Source organism: Lichenostomus cassidix, chromosome Z (assembly GCF_008360975.1).
Source record: "Lichenostomus cassidix isolate B80296 chromosome Z, HeHo_3.0, whole genome shotgun sequence".
NCBI lineage: Eukaryota > Metazoa > Chordata > Aves > Passeriformes > Meliphagidae > Lichenostomus > Lichenostomus cassidix.
The window spans coordinates 61,172,873-61,187,477 of record NC_139511.1 but is presented as its reverse complement, the minus strand read 5'-3'; the positions used below and the strand labels follow the sequence as shown (position 1 = coordinate 61,187,477).

General features: G+C 41.8%; 1 protein-coding gene across 3 annotated transcripts in view; it reads left to right on the top strand.

The window, feature by feature from the left end:
• Nucleotides 1–14,605, top strand: part of GHR (growth hormone receptor) — a 150,270-nt gene that overhangs the window by 22,770 nt on the left and 112,895 nt on the right. Inside the window, exon 1 of one of the 3 annotated variants that reach the window (XM_085043093.1) lies at nucleotides 8,655–8,858. The exons of 1 other annotated variant lie outside the window; for it this stretch is intronic. The gene's annotated coding sequence lies outside the window, so the exon portion shown is untranslated. Of the gene's footprint in view, nucleotides 1–8,654; nucleotides 8,859–14,605 lie in introns of those variants that run through there. One more of the 3 variants, XM_085043091.1, reaches the window with a different exon arrangement.

The window sequence follows — 14,605 nt, the reverse complement described above, 5'->3', positions numbered from 1 at the left end:
TCAGATAGACTATGGCCTGGGATATTTTAAGAATGAGGTGAATTCTTCAGCTTAGCAATTACTTGAGAATCTGTGAAAAATGGCTAAAAGATATAAGTCTGGGAAAGGGCAAAGAATAACATCTGCCTTATATAAAAAGAAGGGAGAAAGTAAAGGGTGAAGAGCCTGGAAATAATAAACTAATCAATCTAACTTCAACTCACAGGGGAAAAAAAAAGCAAAGCCAAACCCAAAAAGCATGTAGAATCAGTTAAACTCTCTGCAAACCCTTTAAAGGAAAAGTAGTAGCATAAAACTTAATTTGCTGATGTGTATATTTTTAAGTCCATTGCCTTTATTTTGATACTGTCATATCACAAAATTAGAACTTTTTCAGGACCTTTCTTTGTTTTGACTTCATTCAAATTTTTCTTAACACTCTGGACAACAGCCTTAATAAGCTGGCAGATGAGACAAAGTTTAAAAGATGTGCAAACATGAAAGTGGTGAAAGACGTAATTCAAATTCAGAATCATCTTGAGAAATTGAAGTGGTGCAGTGAAAAATGGATGAAATTCTACAAGATGTACTGCACTTAGGTGGGAATAATGAAATTTAATGCTCTGGTTTATAAATAGCAGTATAGCCTTCAAGCCTTTCTCTTCTGAGCACTATTATAAAGTCATGTAGAGAACTAGGTCCCTTTGGGGCATTGTATTCCAGAAAAGGCATGGGGCAACTGGAGAAAGCACCAAACAGTGCACACAATTAGAAGCAAAGAGAATGTGATCTATGATGAAAGACTTAAAAAATAGAGACCCTTCAGCCTAAGACACAGGAAAAATTCTAGAGTACATGGCTATTATTTTCAAACACAGAAGAGAATAACCTCATTACCATTTTCAGGTAATAGATTGTGGATAGGAGAATTGTGGAATTTAAATTTTAGCAAGAAAATAAGAATTACACATTAAAGAAAGCATTCTAATAATAAACTTGTGAATCTGACACAGGTGGCTTTAGAAGATAAGGGGTTTTTTTCCACTGAGATAGTTAGAAAGCTAGGCAAGAAAATACCAAGAATTAGGAAAGGACAGTAAATCCTGCTTTAGGATACACGAATGATCGATACCATGAGTAGCTAATTCATAGCTTTCAGCTGTGTTTGGCTTCTCAGTAATTCAATTGTAGATACCATGTCAAAATAGTGACATGTCAAGCACATTAAGTACATGATGAGCAGGTGAGCTGCTCTGGTATAGGAGCTACTGCTCAATTTGAGTCTCCGCCAATGAAAAGTAGTCATGAGATCCTGTTTAGAGTGAAGTCACCTATTTTCCTGGAACCCAGCTTTATATTTAGCTTGCCCCACATCTCATGATGGAGCTCAGGAGTTGTGTAAGAACACTGTTTTTCACAGGACTCCTGCTCTTTGGCCTCCCCAAGATACGTGGTATGCATCACATGGCTTTCATCCAACATAAAATACTGTTATGCAATCCATTGACCAGAAAGGCTGGAGACTCCCCAAATTGGATTACTCTTGAAGCCATTTCTGTATCAGCTGATTTGAGTCCCTGCTGCCATCAGTACAGTTATGAGCACTAAGAATTATCAAAGTATAAGCATGCAGGAGGAAGAGTTTGAAAAAATAGTGTGCAGGAATATCAACCAGGCAGTGATTGAGGGCTGGAGGACAAGAGATTGTGTTGATGGACAGCCACACGATTGTCTATGAATGGAATGGAAAGTCCATGGGAGGACTTCATAGAGGAGAAGAACTTGTCATGTTAGAACAAAAGGATCTAGAAATCTTTGTTTTGACTGTAAGGTGGTTATGGCTCCATTAAGGTTTCTGATGGGAGAATTATCGGTGTAATTGCATCTGCAATAAGTGATCTGTAATAGGGAAACCAGGGAACTACTTGTGGGTCTGATTTTTACATCTGATTGGATGGATCATACAGAGTAGAACTTGGAAGCATGTGAACAAACACAGTCTTTTTGAAGAGTCAAAGTGCTACCTTCCATCATTTTAGGAACTTCCATGTACATAAAAATATTCTGCTTTGAAAGAAACTGCCCAGTGACTATTTGAATGAAAAAATAATACATGTCAGGATTTTCCTCTATTGATATTATAATTTCCTCAAAATGCTGAGTTGTTTTAAAAACCCAAGCTCTTCAGAAAAAGATTAATGTTGTCCTGAACAGAAGCACACCCTTTATGTGGATACGGCAAAAGCACATGTTTTATCAGTCTGTCTAAGTGCCTTGTCACAAATGCTTAAGATCAGTCAACTAGAGACCTTAAGCTGAATCATAAATTAAAGGATGCTGCTGTTCCTTGAAGACTTAAAGAAAACAACAACAAAAAAGTTACTGCCTGACTTTGCTTACATTCTTCAACTAGCCCAAGAAATTTAAGTATCATACTTTATGTGACCTTGATCAAATTATTGTCTGTTGTCTTTAGCATGGTAACCACTACTGTTTTAGCTTAAAGTGAATTTAAGTACATAAATAATCAAGCATGGTATCTGCTCCAGCTTCTGAGTTCTCCTTTCTACCTAAATCTGAGAGACCAAAGAACTTGAGGTGGAGAGCAATGAAACAAGAGTAGACAATGCACACATGCTCTGAACAATAAAATGCAAAATACTTGGAGAAGTGAACCAGTTAGGTCTCTAACATGTTAGAATTTCAGAATTCAAACAAAGGAAAGCAACCAAGAGAGCCTTTTTTAAAGAGTTTAAATCTTTGAGACACTTTAGAAGACAGCATTTTAGGCAGCAGCTTCACCAGACACCTAAACTTGGTCTATTGGCAGAAGGACATGGAGGAAAATGTGAACACATATGTGCAGGAAGTGGTCTCAGGCTCTGGATTCCAGCTTTGCAATGTGTGCCTGGTCACAGTCTTCAATAAACACTTGAAAGACTAAGGATGGGATTCACTTAAGATCCAGAGGGCAACACTAGCACATTCATAAAATTATATATGTATATGTATATATATATATATATACACATATATATATACACACACACACATCAATATATATAAATATGCATTAAATACATATATCTACATATACATACTATAAAATTGATTTCTGTTTTTCACTGTCCATTTGGAGAAGTTCTTCTGGTTAATGGGACATCTACGATGCAGCACAACCTGCATACTGCTGGAAACAGGCCAGGACACCAGCTTTGATATTTCTTACCTCAAAAAAAAGAGGAGCAGTAAATACTTCAGTTGAAGCAACACTTCATTTCTACACTCCTCCATTTTCCTTCTTCAGGGAAAAAAGCAAGCAAAATACTGCAATTTACACCTTTCTCAGAGAACCAGAAAGTCGGTGTATTCATTACATAGCCAGACAGGTCTTTGTTTTGTATTAGCTGTAGATAATGACATGATGGGTGACTTAAAAACAACAGAAAGAGAGCAAGAGACCTCGGGCTGTGGCAGAGTGTTTCTTCATTTTTTTCCTTTCTTGCTTTGCCTGTGCCTTCTTATCCTGCATGCATGTTCACACTGATTCCTTGGAGATTAGTTCCTTAGAGGAAAATTCTCTGCTTCCACAGATATTTATTGGTTAGGTAATCATTCTGCTTTCATATAAAGTATTTGGGGGAGCTTTGCTCTGTTGCTTTAAAGGAAGTAATCCAGACTACCCACAAACTAAATTTTTCCACATATTCGGAGGCTGAGAACAGAGCTGCTATTAAATATTGTTTTTACTTTTATATACAGCAAGCACTGTGCATTCCCAGCTCTTGGTACAAGTCTGATCATGGTTGGAATATGCATTTTATTAGTGTGGTTTCTTTTCGTGGTGAGCAATCGTGTGTCGTGGTACTTTTTTCTGCAATTCTACTTATGTTGGAAATTTAGATTAAAAGAGAGCTTCTCTTCTTTCAGCTATCCTTATTCCTTATATGAGTAAAGAACATTAAGAAGGTGAAGGGAGGAAAGAAGAATTTGCTTATCCCCTGCACAGAATTTTGACTTGCTATCATCCTACAAACTCTCTATAAAGGTTATCACCTAAGTTTTACACACCACTAAGTTTTACACACACCACACCAACTAAGTTTTACACACCTAAGTTTTACAACCACTGGACTTTCTTTCCCCTTAAGTTTTCTAAAAGCATGACATAAAAGGGGAAACACATATTCATCTGAATCAATCTCTCTCTCATTTCCAAAAGACCAACATGTTCCTTTTACATTCCCCATTTTTTTTATTACCATCTAGATAAGATGGAAAAAGATGTGTTGTGTTACTAAAACCTACGGATTCATAGTCCCTGTGCAAAGAGGCCAGTAGCTTATACCTGTCATGTTTAATATTTGTATTGATGATCTGAAGAATGTAACATGTACTCTTGACAAGTTTGTGGATAACACCAAACTGGAGGGATCGGTCAATATGCTCAAGGGCAGGGCTATCTTCCAGCAGGACCTAGATGAGCAGGTTGACAGGAACTGTGTGAAATTCTGCCAGGAATAATGCAAAATCATGCCCTGGGTAGAAAGAAGCCCATGAAGTGGTGCGGGGAGATGTTGCCAAACTGGAGTGACACAGTGAAGCACTATCAGGATGCTCAGATCAGGAGTTGGAGTATGAGCTCCTCAAGAGGATGTTGAGGGACAGGGCTGCTTCAGCAAGGAGAAGGGAAGGCTTTGGTAGCACCTCAGAGCAGCCTTCCCCTTGCTACAAGCAGGACATTGAGAAGAGAGAGCCAGGCTCTCCACAGCAATGCATGGTGAACAAAGGAAAGACAATGGGCATAATGAGAACTGAGAAGTTCAGAGAGAATAAAGGAAATCTCTTACCCCATAGCACAGTGCAGTAGTGGAGCAGTTTGCCCCAAGATGCTGTGCAGCCTCCTTACATGAGAATTTTTGAAACCCAACTGCATAAAGTGTAGCAAGATTTGCCCTCTTCACTGACACTAAATTGAGCTGGAGGTTGGCCTGGGGAGCTCCTGAGGTCCCTTCCAACCTGTGCACTTTCTGTATTTATGATTGTGCTAAACAAGAAGCCAAGAAAATAAGAGGTTAGATTTAAGCTGCTGTTATGAATGCAGAATATGAATAATGTCTTGATTTAATCTTAGCTTCCTGCAGTTTTCTATGCAGTTTTGAAAAATAAAAACTCTTTTTTTAATTAGTATAAGTAGTTTCTCACTCAAGAGAAACATATTCATGCTCACTTTAACCTCGAACCATAGGGAATTTTAAACTACTCAGACTAAATTATGTTTTTTCAGGCCTCATGTAACTCTGCAGGTAAGGCAGTATCAATTAAGAGTGCATTTTGCACTATTGTATTAGCAAAAAGCTCAATAACAAAATGTCACTTTATTTCCTTTCAATACAAACTCTACTAGACAAATAAAACCCCTTTTTTTTGTAGCATGGACCTTACATGTGTACCACATTATACTGATCTAGAATCACATAAATTAACATTTTGCAACTATAGGCAACTACTGCCTGCTACATCAAGCAAAGGGAGTTTGGCTTACAGGCTTTACCAACACAACTACCTTTATGTTGTAAAAGCTCAGATTTTAGCCAGTGCTTACAGTAGGCACTCACAGCAAGTCTGGCAGAAATTACAATCAGCACTTGCTTTAGACACTTTAAACAGTGAAGAAACTTCTTTCAGATGAAGAATTATCACAAACTGAGCTTTTGGAATCCTATTTGACATCCTGTTGATAAACACTGCATTATACACTAATGTAAACAGAGAGCAAAACCAGACTCAGACATCATTTTGTCCTCTGCACATAGTTCCAGAACACCATGCTCAGGAAGGACTGGACTTTCAATACACTGTTTGAAATGGAGTGAAGCAGCCAACTGCATGTACAGGGAAAAGAGTAGGTGTATACATCACTGGATATTATGTCAGAACAAATGGTCAGAATTCAGGTATTTTTACGGAGTGTACTCAAGCCAAACTTGCTTTTCCAGACATTTTAAGATTGGATGGAATCTGGAAGAGTGATAATACAGCATAAATGAAAAAGTGAAGAACATGGGCATTGATGAAATGATACATAGCTTTAGTTTCCTAGCAGACGTATGAAAAATACAACAATTTCTATATTGTTGCTGAGCTAAATTTAAGATTCATGCTTCACAACATAGCAATCTTGGGTACTTTAAAGCTAATTTCTCTGGGTGATTAAACTACTACCACAGACTAGCAGTACAGAAGAAGAATTATATCCCACAAAATCCTACAAAGAAACTGAGAATAATTGTTATTAAAAGATAGACTTTTTTATTAATAAGAGAGAAGCCAAAAAAACCACTGATCATTTATTATGCTATTTATTTGTATTGGGGTGATTAAGAAAATTTAAAATATTTATCCTACACGCAAGTTACACACAGCCTTTCACAGAACCTGTGCTTTCACAGAACCAAGGCCAGCTGCAGACAATGTGGAAACTGCACTCATACCACTCTCCTGTCTTCCCAGCCCCACTTACACCCTCACAAGCTTTCTGACTGAAAATTACTTTCACTGCTTTTGCCTAAATCTGGTCTTGTTGGCTAGTTCCTGTATTTGACATTAGTCCCCATGAAACTAAACTACCTATCGTGTGAAGAAATAAAAACCTTTATCTAGTATAGAGAAAGTCCAGGCAGCTATAAACCTAAAATCTATGGATTTATTATTATCCAAATTTATTTGTAAATATAGTGGAGGAGGAGTAAATTATTTCCTCTGGTTTATCTATGTGGTATTTTACATACTCAGCTCTCACTGCTACTTGTCCAATGCAATTTACTTTTTCATAGTCTCAGATCTTATTATGTTATAGGAATGTTGTATGAAACAAACCCCATAAACATCTCTGGACCTGGAATCCTCCTCTTTTAACACAATGCTTCAACCACAAAACTACCGGGCCAGATGAGAGCTGTGGTTGCAATTTCTAACACAGTGAGTTATTAATCATGCTTCGCCATAGAGCTTCAGTAGCAAGAGGTAAGAATGAATGGCCTGAATAACAACCACAAGTTTGGCAGCACAGTCATCTCCCAGGAGATGTGGGTATGAATCCCCTGACCAGCTGTAAGAACTGGAACTTTATGCAAAGATTATGGTATTGCTCAGTACTGTTAAAAAGATTATGTTCCTGTGATTTTGAATGAGAAAAAGGCAAGAGATGGTTCTGGTTCAGGAATAAGGAAGATGAATCTGTGTGCCCTTAGTTTAAAACCTCAGTGATATTTTTGTCATATAGTTATCAACATGTCAGATTTTAATTCCCCCAAGTCAATTGAAAATTGATGTGGTCACATCTTAAGGACCATCTCACGCCACGTACATGTCTTTAACCCCCTGGAACCACCCTGTTTGCCCTGGGCAGAGTAAGCCTGGATCAACAGCCCAGCTGAAAACAGATCACTTGCTGCTCACAAGTCAGTCTTCGAGGAACACCAGCTCCCAAAGCCAAGCAGCTCCCAGTCTGGGAGCACTGGGCTCAATAGCAAGGGAAGGGCAGCACCAACCTGGGCAGCCAGAGCTGCCAAAAACTGCACTGTTCCTTGTCATTAGAGTCAACTCCCGTAGGCCAGCACTGCTATTCCTGCTCACCAAACCACAGCAGAAAGTTTGGGTGAGATACAATTCTCTTCTACTCCCAGTTAATTTCAGAGGGGACTTTGTGACTTCCTGAATGATTGTGAAACTCTTACAACACTGACCTGCGTGGGGATCTTGTCCCACCTTTGTTTTACGAGGCTGGTGATCCATTTTGAAGGTGGGGACACACACATGACAGGGGCCTCACAAAGGGCTTCAGGATCAATGTGTCACTGCTGAGGTTGCCTTTGCACATGTGGGTCAGTCTCTGCTACCTTGTCAACGTAGATGACACCTAAATAAACTGATGACACAATGCTCCCTCCGTATGTTTTCTTTCCTAAAGTGTTTTCCAAAAGAGAAAGCTTTTATTACTTTAGACAATCACTAGCAGCCCTTTTGCTGTAGCTCCCGTCTACACTCACAGTACTCAGCCCTGCGTCAGCTCTGCCACACACCTGGTCGCGGAAGGTGCCATCATCCTTTCAGCCGTCCAAGACCACTTCACTTCCACCTGGCAGCTGCGCCCGTGGCACGCTGAGACCCCCTTCACGCTGAAATCGCTTTCGTCGCCTCCCAGAACACAGCGCGACTGTCAGCCCCGCTCTCAGCGGCACAGCCCGGGCTGCCGCCCGTCCGGCGGGATGTGCGCTGCAGTAGCCGCCGTCCCCCCCTAGACGGAGCCTCGCGGCGCAGCCCGAGCGGCGGCACCGGCCGGGGCTCGGGCCGGGAGGCAGCGATCCCCAGGGCGCGCCGAGCCGCCCACCCCGCCAGACACGCTCCCCGGCCCCGCTCTGACCCCCTCTCCGCGGTGGCCGGGCCGGCAGCTGCCGGGGCGGAGGAGGAGGAGTACGTGGCGGTGGCCGCCGGGTGCCCCGCGCCCCGCCAGGGCAGGACAGCGGCGAGGGAAGCGAGTGCCAGCGCTGCAGCCACAGCTGCCGGGGGAGGCTGTGCGGGCAAGAGTGTTGGGGAGCGCTCCCCGCCGCCCGCCGCCCCGTGCTGACCTCCCCTCCCTCCCTCCCCTCCGCTCTCCGCCTGCCCCGCCCCGCCCCGCGGGAGGAGTGCGGGCTCAGCCCGCCGCCCCGCCGCACTCGGTCGCGTTTCTTGCCGGTCGCTGCCGCCCCAGAAGTTGGGGCTGGCCGCGGCGGCAGCTCGCTGAGGCGCTCCCATGGTGCCGGCGCCCGCCGGGGGTGGGCACACCCGCTGCCGCCCGCCGCGCCGCCGAAACTTGGGGGAAGTTTCAGAGCGAGTCGGTGAGTACCGGGCGGCGGCTCCACACCGCTCCCCACCGCCCGCCTCCCGCCTGGCGCGGCCCTGCAGCGGCTTCCCGGCCCCGGCGGCTGGCCGGGGTCCGGCTCCTGCCCCGTTCCGCCTGCCCTCGCCCGGCTCTGGCGCGGGGCTGGCGGGGGCTCTGCGAGCTTACCCCGCGGTCCGGCCGGTGCCGGAGCCGCTCCGGCTGGGGTGGGCAGCGCAGCTCCGGAGCCGGGCCGGGACCGCGGCGTCAGCTCCGCCGCTGGGACGGCGGGCGGGGGGCGAGAATTCCTGTCACGTCGGGTTCTGTGGGTGATAGAGGGGGTGACGGGCAAGAGAAGCGTGGCCTCGTAGATCTGGAGAAACAGTGTGTTTCAGAGAAACCCTCTCTCTTCTCTGTGGACTTGGATTTAAAAAGCAGAGCAAGAATGGTCGTTTAGCTGCCAGCGTTGCAATCTTCTCCGCTGTAATAGACCTAATCCGAGTTTTTCTTCTGTATGGTTTGTTCCAGTTTATACAATCCCTGCAATTCCACCCTCTTTTTTTTTTTTTTAATACTGTTTGTCCATAATTTTGTTTCTTACTGTGTGGCATGCTGTAAGTATTACATAGGATAAAAAAATAGAGAATGTTTTAAAAAACAAATTCTGCAAATGTTCTGAGCAGAAGTGTGCAGAGAGGTTATAGCAGAGGTGCTTTATCATAGCGTCTTCAGAAAAAACTTGTTGCAAACTCTCGGGGGACTAATGCTAGAGATTAAGTGAGTGGACGTGCATTGGTTACTCATCTTTTCAGTATAGTGTATTTTGTTTAGAATACAGTGTGTTGCTAACTTCATGGCGTTCAGTCACAGCTTCACTTTTCTCATGTAGCAACTATAGAAGACCCACACCTGGTCATCATTCTGGTCGCGGTTAAGTCAGAAATAAGAAGAAAGCAATTAAAAAACTTTAGCCCAGCACTTGAGTTGGATCCCATTTTATTAATGCTTTAAGCAGTTATTTCCTGATACAAAAAATTAAAGTTATTTGTCAAGTAAAGGTCTTTTCAGCTTAAATCCAAAAGACTCTTAACTATAGCATAGACTTGTTTGCTTGCATCAGCAATGAAAATGTATTTGGATATAGAATCGATTTAAGGAGATTTGGTAAGATTTATTTAAATGCTGGTGTTTATTTAAAAGATGGTATTTGAAATATTGAGATTAAAGTAGATTGCAATTGAGATGTCTTGTGGCTCTGAGTGATAAAAGTAAGTATTACTGAAAGTTATTCAGACATCTTGAACTGTTTGAATAGGAATGTGGTATCTTTCATCTCCACCACATCTCCGTCTTGCATTACTAGAATTGCTCCTTGCCGTGTTAATTCACAACGTTAGCATGTTCTAATAGTTACAAAGGATTGACAAACAAGACAGCTTGCAGTCCTTCTGAGGAGTAGTTTCTGACATTGCCAGTAAGTGGTAGTGGTACTTTTATTGATTATATGACTGCTGAAACTTAGGCTAATGTATAGGGAAGTCATAGACACCCAGCAAATATTATGAAGTTAAATTCTGAGTATGGTTAATCACTGTTTTCACTACCATGGGCTGTTTCCTCTCCTGGTGGTGTTGTATGTGCACAGCACAGTGTAGCACCATTCAAGTATCAAAAAATCGAGGGCTCTAGGGAGGTATTAATTCCTGTAGCACTGTGCAGCCCACAGCACAGTGGAGCTGTGGGAGCACAGTTCTCCCAGAGAATGCTTGGGTGTCTGTGCCACACTGGCTGTGTTAGGTAAATGTACAGAGCTCTGTTCTAAATATTTTTACAAACTCAAGTAGCATGTAATACTGTATATGACCTCTTGTGCCCTTTTCCGGTAAGGAATGGTCAAAAACTCTGAAGGCAAATCGCCTGTTTACAGACTGGTACCTTTCCTTTTCATCAACTGGAGACTGAGGAAGTAAGAGTATATAGCGGTCCTTTTAGAATATAACTTGCAGGCACAGTCTTTTTCACCTGACTATATGTACATGTCTGTAAGTGCTTATATAAACTAGAGCTAGGCACTGCTCCTATTAAATGAAACTTTTGATGAAGAAATTGCTTTTTATCAAAGCTAGTGTTTATCTTGTGCCATTAAAAAGGGCATTGAACTGAATAAATGTGACATCATGTATCTTATTTGAAATACCATATTTCCATGGATAAAATAGAAGCTGTGAATATCTGTCATTGAGAAAGTAATGTAGGCAGAGATGCTTTTAATTTTTTTTTGTCTCATTGAAAAATAAGTGCTTTATCAGACACGAAAGCACTTGCTTGCATTCAGCCCAGTCGAAGATCTCACAATCTTAAGGTACGTGTCAAAACATTTCGAAAGCATTCCAGAGAAATAAAAATTGTAGGAATAACAAGAAGGGGGTATAAAGCTGGTGGGGTAAGGAAGGGCAAGGATATCAGCAATGCAGTAAGTCTGCTCAGTCCACGTGGGAGTCCTTCAATGATAGGCTAGCTAGAGGGTCAGGTTTCTTTTAAATAAAGGATTTTTCTTACTTTTTTACCAAATATTTGTCTGATGGAAAGACAATTCTTTGGCCCAGTGGAGCTGAGGTAGTAATTCTGGGAAGAGGGCAGTGTGAGGAAACCAGGGAGAGAGGTGGTAGGGCTGCTACTTCGCTGTGGCGAAGGCGAAAGGCTGACGCAATGAGATACTAGCTTGGCAGGAACAGATTTATGTCAGGACTTGAAGGAACACTTTGTGCTCAAATTGTTTATCACAAGGGAAATCTTCCTTTGCCGTATATGAATCCCAGTTTAAATCTTTGTATGAGGTGGGTGTTTGTTTACACATCCTTTCAGTTCATGAGAGATGGAACAAGCATCCTCTTACCAAAGAGCTGGTTTTCAGTATATGAGGAACATTTTTTCACACAAAATTGTAAAGGCTGTTTTCTGACAGAGATTAAATTTTGTCCATATTACATTTACTGCAGATTATGAATTGAAAGTATATTTGAGCACATATTTTATTGACCTTTAGAAAGCATGTGTTTTATTGAAAATACCCTAATCACTAGAAATATTTCTTTTCTTTGTTATTAAAAAGGTAGTATGAACTTCAGAAATGCTTCACAGTAGCAGGGTGGTTTGCAATAGGGTGGAACTTAATGTCTCACTGGAACAATATAATCTACCTTGCTGTTTGCTGGGCATTTCAGATGTACAATGTTGTGAGGTTGTAATAGACAACTAAAATTACTTTCACTGAAGGAATACCTGCTGAAAAACACCCTAGGTGGTGGATGCATGTGCACAGACTCGTGGGTCAGAGTAACTTTTCAGATGTAACATTACCCCACTTCGTTATCTGTATACTCAGTAGCAGAAGGAGTACACCAGTAATCAAAGATTTCTGAGTTTTAAAACTCTGTCTGCCATGCTATTCATACTTGCCATGCTAATTTAAAACATTTAGTTTGTCTTTTGACTTGCCAAAAGATCCACTGACTGCAGTGCCAACACCCGTATCTACTAAATCATGTTCAGCTTTATAAAGTAGAGTTACAAAGTTACTCCTGTGTCACTTGTGGTGACACAGTCTGCAACGTAGTCTTTTGTCCTGCTACATGTCCAAACTAGTTTTATGGAAGGGTTCCACTGCTTGGGATCGTGGTTCTGTGGAGGAAGATTGCACAGGGCTGCGTGGAGAACACTGGAGATGTGGTGGAGACAAGAGCTCTGCATAGCGACTGCCAGTGAGAGGATATGAAGCTCTGGTAAATGTAGCAGAAAATTTTAACCTCTCTGCATTAAGAGAATAAACAGAGCACCATTCTGTTGGTGTGGAATGATTTATGCTTCCCCATTTCTCCTTTTCTGTAGCCATCTAGGGAGACTCAGAGACTCTGAGCTAGATGTGCTCAGCCTCTGCGTCAGGCACAGGGTACTGCTGCGGGTGGGTTCATAATGTGTGAAACTGAACTCAGAATGGGCAAAGCGAAGACGCTTCTCTGGCTTTGTGCTCATTAAGGCAGCAGATTGCTGCCTCTGATCACTTAATAAGCTTATTGCTCATAATCCTAGAACAAAGGTGATACATGAAAACATAAACATGAATAATCAGTTGCATTTGAGTAGGACGTTAACAGAGATGGATATAATTAATATATAGTACTTCAAAAGCTGTTTAAATAACTGTCGTAAATCCATTACAGTCTTCAAACCTGGTTTATAAGTGGTCAGTCCAAACATTAAATACTCTTCCAGATGCATGACAGTAATTTTGTACAAAACAAGTTTGTTAGTAGCTGACAGACAGCAACTCTGAGGAGAAGTTGGAAAGAGTTAGATTATTAATAACAACCATCATGTTGCAGCATTCAGGCATTTAAATTGAATTTGTATTTTTACTGCCTCAAGAGAAAACAAGATCGGTAAAACTCTGTATTGCAGTAGATCTCTAGGATGCGTTGATGGTTGGTAGAAACTTTACTTGTGTTAGTTCTGTGAACAGATATCTTTGAGTTTGACCAGTATGCAACAGTTTTGAGTTTGAATCCATACACAATCTATCTCTTCTGCCTTATTGGTATAGCGAAACAGCTCTCTTTGTGCCTGGTGGAGTTTGAGGATAGACTGAAAGAACCAGCAGATTTTATTCAAGCTATCTCAGTTAAATGAGCATGCAGTCAGTTTTTGCCTGATGTTTCTGTTTCCCAGCTGCTCTCAAATGTTCAGCAAGCAGTCTGATTTCTGCTATATTCTATGTTTCTTCAGTTTTTTTGCCTGCCTTTTTCATACATGTGTTATGTTCGTGTTACACAGAGAATGAGTTGGGCTCTGCTTTATTGCATGACTGCAAATATTGTTTGAATTCGCTATGGAATGCTTATTAAACTGTGTTTGCTCAAGAGCCATGTTATGAACCTACTTTATAATTGTTCTGAGCAATGCCTTGTTTACTGTTTTCATCCAGAAGAGCTTGATCTGTTCAGTGTTTTGATGGTTTTTGGCACTCTAATGGCTTTATGTGATGCTATAAAAAGTGAGTGAAAACAAAGCAGGATTTCTTCTAGATGGTGGTTTTTGTCCATTGCTTTGTGTGGGTTGAAGAGGACTGGTTGTGATTACTCTGGGGACAAACTTTACCTGTTTTGCCAATAGTAAGGAAGGTCTGATATGAAGATTGAGGGAAGAGCAATTGAAAGCTGCTCTATCTTTGGGTTTTGATTGCATTTTGTAGCTGAACCTGTTAAGGTATGTCAGGGGAGCACCACGGAACTTTTACTTATAAAGAAACCTGTAAGAAAACCATAGCTTTTGTAACGGCTGTGAGAGTTTGCAGTCAGACACAGAGTAACTCTAAGGACTAAGTCAGATGTTAAGTAAACAGTAGAATACAGCATGGTCAAGATTCCACCATGCCATCTATTTGATAGGAAACAGAGATCAAGCCCAGTGAGCCGTGCTTATGCTGAGGCTTTGGTCTTGCAGGTTGAGTCCTGGCTGGTTTAGGGCATATACTAGGTGAGCTGGGCCACCTGAAGGAATGATTTGCTGGGTGCAGTGGAAAATCCTGTGCTTTTTTTAGAATCTGTTTGCAGGTCTTGGCTGAGGCGTACATATAACTACAAAACATGCAACTAAAACATTTCAGGCCTGACTTGTCCTGGTTCCAAATAATGCCAGCCTACTGGTCCAGAGTGTGTGAATGAGCTTATCTTACAGCTGCAATGTTTTTGTAGTGGGATCAGAAAGAGT